This window comes from Alligator mississippiensis, chromosome 3 (genome assembly GCF_030867095.1).
Source record: "Alligator mississippiensis isolate rAllMis1 chromosome 3, rAllMis1, whole genome shotgun sequence".
NCBI lineage: Eukaryota > Metazoa > Chordata > Crocodylia > Alligatoridae > Alligator > Alligator mississippiensis.
This window is the reverse complement of record NC_081826.1, coordinates 241,923,078-241,927,750: the sequence shown is the minus strand read 5'-3', so window position 1 is coordinate 241,927,750 and position 4,673 is coordinate 241,923,078. Positions and strand designations below refer to the sequence as shown.

General features: G+C 39.9%; 1 long non-coding RNA gene across 1 annotated transcript in view; it reads left to right on the top strand.

Annotated features, from left to right (window-relative positions):
• The window catches only part of LOC132249147 (uncharacterized), a 24,186-nt gene extending 19,986 nt beyond the window's left edge, over nt 1-4,200 (top strand). The window contains exons 5-6 of the long non-coding RNA XR_009460553.1: nt 3,515-3,580; nt 3,773-4,200. This is a non-coding gene — a long non-coding RNA (uncharacterized LOC132249147). The remainder of the gene's footprint in view (nt 1-3,514; nt 3,581-3,772) is intronic.
• Nucleotides 4,201-4,673: the final 473 nt, after the last annotated feature.

Genomic DNA, 4,673 nt, shown 5'->3' with positions numbered 1-4,673 from the left:
CAGGAGCCTTAAGGCACCAGGAACCCAAAAGATACCCAGGGCTAGGAGGCGCACTCTCCTAGGGGGGGAAGTTTGCCTTCTTAAAGTGACAAAGCACCTTCTCCATTGTTACTGCTACATTATTGCCCAAGGACTTATGTTTGTGTTCTTGTTTGTACTGAAGGTTTGGGATGAGGCTGTAAGGGGAGGTATGGAGGTCCCATTAGTGTCCAGAAACACTGGGGCCAGAGGGTCCAGTGCTTAAGGGGCACAACTATACCAGGGGCCACGGGCCCAGTGCCAGAGGGGTGCTGCTACACAGGCCAGGGGCCCAGCAGATAAGGGCCAGGAGCCCAGTGAAAGGAAGAGACCTAATGGAGTTAGTGCCTCAGAGCCAGGTCCAACACAGTGGGCCTAGGCTAGAAGACCTAGTCAGATTAAAGGGGTGGAGGCTGAATAGGCTGAGGTCCTAACAGAGTCTATATAACACCATGAAGTGATTTTGAGCCATGCATTTTGCCTATAAGGCTTAAGGCCTCCTGTGCAACACAGTACTTGAGTGAGGTCTGGTGAAGGTCCCAAGGACCAGTGAGTTCTTGTGGGGTTCAGCAGACTAGGGCCATGCGAAGGCCCATGAGCAGTCTCCCAATTCATTATTTTACCATCAAGACATGGCAGATGAGACAAGAGGGCACCCTCAGGGTGGAGCTGGCATGCTTGAGGAGCCACCAGGGGTGTCACAGCCAACCCTGGGGACCCCAACCCATGACAACAAACTATCAGAAGTCCTATTATAAGTTAGCTGCAATAGTGTCTCTCATTAGTGCAGGCAGGAAATGGTTTCAGTCTTTGCAGCCTTCACTGGGCATGAATCTGTCACCTAGAGTGATCAGTTGGGTGTAGGTTACAGTGTTGCAGTGATTTCTTTTGCGCTTCTGGAGTGGGCATTTTGCCAGCAACTCTGTTTCATTCTTAAACTCTTCAACTGTATAACTTCAAAGCATTCCTTTTTGATAGTTTGTTGATTAAAGTCCAAACAAAGCAGGTAGGAAGGGACCATCATACTACAATAGATAACTGCTTGGATCCTGTTTTGGGTCATCCAGTTGCGAAACTTGTTTTGGCAAGCTTTTGATCAGTCCAGAGCTTAAACGTCAATCAAATGGGACGGGTCTTGATGGACTGGATGGGACACCTCGGGGCATTGGTTACAGGACACTGTTTTAGATAGTTGTTTTAACAGTAGGGCAGAACTCAAAATATTCTGAACTGGTGATGGGCTGTGGTGATATTTGCAAAACCCCAAACAGACATTGCATGTGAGTTCAGATAAATATGCCTTGATCAAGGGGGAAGGTGTCACCAAGAAGGCTACAGTCACATAGGGAAATGCAGTTATTTATGAATGGTTTAGCATAATGAAATATTGGGTACATTTGCAACTAGCACAGGAGATTCAATCAATTGGGATAGCATCATTTCACATGGTTCCAGTCACAATCTTGCATGCTTGTGCAAGACAAACTGTTATTTTAATTTGGTCATTTAAATTTAAAGTGGAGGTTCGGCTAAGCTTTCACAGTCATCAGACCATACCCTTAAACCTAGTATTGGTTGCTAACCCCATTTTATGCCCAGCTCTTGTGGTACAAAATGTTTACATCCTAATTTATGACCAAACCTTTGGTCATTACTTTTTTGCTATAAAACAGTATTAGAAAGAGAATTGGAGTGCCTATATCTGATATGTACACTGTAGAAAGGTGCTATTAGAATGTATTTGAAATCAGACATACAGTGAATATTAATTTCTAACAATATAGAGGTTAGGAATAATAACATTTAATAATTATTTGCCAAACGGGTGCTAATCTAATATTAACCAGTTGTATCTCACATGCAATAACTGCATTCTGTTTAGCTCAGACGTCCTCAACTCATGATTCAGTTAATGAGCTTATATATGCAAATCTTTATTTCCCAATAAAGCGGGGGGGGGGGGGGGGATTTGATGTAAATATTGAGCCAAAAGTTTAAATTATTTTGATGCCTTACTCAGCTGTATTCATTTTGTCTCAATGTTTAAATGCACTTTATTGGCACATGGTTTTTATAGAAAGTTAATTTCAAAGCCACATGTATGAGCATTCATGGAAGCTGCATTTAAATTTCACTCACGCGTACTCACTTAAGCTCTTGCACGTTTATCAAAGCAGAGAACTGAAATAGTGCCATGTGATTTAACTAATCACAGGTCAGCAACACATCTTGACTGACAAATCTCAAATATCAGACACTCATAGTAAACTATGACCAGTTCTTGGGTAAAATAATTTTAACACCTTTAATCAAAAGTTAAAAAAATGAAAAAAAGAGAAAACCATAATCTGCTCATAGATATAAAAGAAGTTTCAATTAGTCAGTCAAGATATTCATTGAGAATTATTCAGTGAGCTCTAATTGACCTCATGGCTCATTGAATATATTGATGATGATCTCATCAGATGTCAATATTTTGTGAAATTGCAGCCAGCTCCATGCACAAGACTTGGGGGGGTGGGGGAGGTTAATTGTTATTGTTTTAGGTCCTGCTTCTATGAAGTATGTCTTCAATGGTAGGAGGGTCTGCATCCCCATGGGGTCCAGTGGCTTCATAGTTCCTCCACTTAAGTGAAGGCATCTGCCCAAAAAGAGTCAGATGCCATATCATGGTGTTAACTGGGCATCTACTTTTCCTCCATATATTATTAAATAACTGGCTTAAAGTTTCTTTTATGAATATTATTGATGACATTTATTTAGACTTACTGGGTGCATCTACACATGAAATTAATTCAACACAATAAACTCTGGGGCATTTTGTTCTGGAATTTATTGCTCCTGGGTGCAGCATTTACATGTACACCTGAGACTGCTGCATGTTGAACCTGCGTAGAGCATCCCCAGCTGGTAGGGAGCCCCAGGGGTCCACTTGCCAGCCTGGGGCTGCTCCAACCTGCTCCATATGCTGCAGAGTGGCTGGCTGGGGCATGAGAGGTGATACAGTGCAAGGCTAGCTGGCAGGCAGCCCCACACTGTTGCACCTTTGTGTACCAGCTAGCCCCAGTAAGCAGCTGCATGTGTTGCAGTGGAGTAAATAACTCTGCCATAGGATAATACTTGAAGGATAATTCCTTCAACTCCACTGTTAATTATTCTACTCTGGCTTAATAGCACCACGCATGTAGACACTGACACTTTACTGTGGAGCAAATTAGTCAACTTCACAATAAACTTCTTGTGTAAATCTGTCCACTGTCATCAAAGTTCCAATTATTCCAAACCCACTAAGTGAAGAAGAATACCTACCATTCCTCATGCCAATGAATTTCACCTTTTTCTTGTAAACAAACAAGAGTACTGCATTAATATAGGCTTTTCAAATATATCTCTTTTGATAATATATAAAAATTCAGACGTTTTTGCTATCTTAATGAACATTTGCTAATATTGCAGGTAAGGAAATTCAGATCCATTTTTTTTTGTTTATTGCTAGACATATGTTCTTGAAAATGGAAATATTCCTGAAAAAGGATGGAAGCAGCTGCTGGCAGTATTGCTGGTAAAGTCATTTACTTTGTATTTTTCAACATTTTATTCTTGATTTCAGTAGTTGAAATGTGTCCATTGTCTGTGACACAGGGGATTGTGTCTTAGTATGTCAATTTATGAAAGTGGCTTCTTGAAATATGTTGCTAATGATTCTTTTTATCTCCTCATTGGTTTTACTGATTTTTTTTTTTTTTTTTTTCAGAGGGATGTTTCTTGTATGGCTTCTAAAATGGAACATCTAGTTTTTCTTCATGTATATTCTTGTTTTGCAATCGGAATCTTTGAGTCCACTCCAAAGTTACTTCAGGACTAATTATACACTAAATATATGTGTTTGCAGTTAATAAGCTTAGATACTAGGGGAAAAATCAGTGGAAAAGATTATACCACAGATAATTAATAAAAATCAATTAGTTTGTTAATGAGTACTCTGCCAGTACCCAAGGTGGTAGAAACCAGCTGCGGGGGGAAAGCAGTCAGTATCCCTGAATAGGACATTTAGAATGCCTGAGTCCTGCTGAGAATTTGAAAGGAAATAAGTACAAGAGGCAGCACTACTTGGGTTAAAACTGACTAAATTTCCTCTTGAGATTGCAGCTCCTCTAGCTAATAAATCTGGTAAAAAAGTGATTCACCTTTAGTGTATGCTATAAAGCATTTTCTGATGCCTTAAGTACATTGCTCACTGCCCTGTATTAACAACAAAACCCATAGTTGTAAATGTCAATGACTAGGATTTTTAGAGCTCTTGCATCTCCTTGCTTTAGTGTAAAAGCTGGAAACACCCATTACCTCGTAGATGACTTTAGGATAACATTTTGCATTCAGATATATAAATGGCACAAAGTCGAACATGATCTGACAGGGAAATGCAACATATGCCTTAAAGAAAAGTTCAATGACAATGCTTACACCTTTACAAAAACACTTTTGTAACACAAGATACACATCCTATTGCTACCACCTATCCATAATTTACCTATATGCTATGATTGGTAATTTAATCAGAATACATGCAAAAGGAAACAACAAGATTTTTATACTCCTATAACACTGTGTGGTTATAATGTGTACTGCAAAAAGGGGACATGCTAGAATCTGCT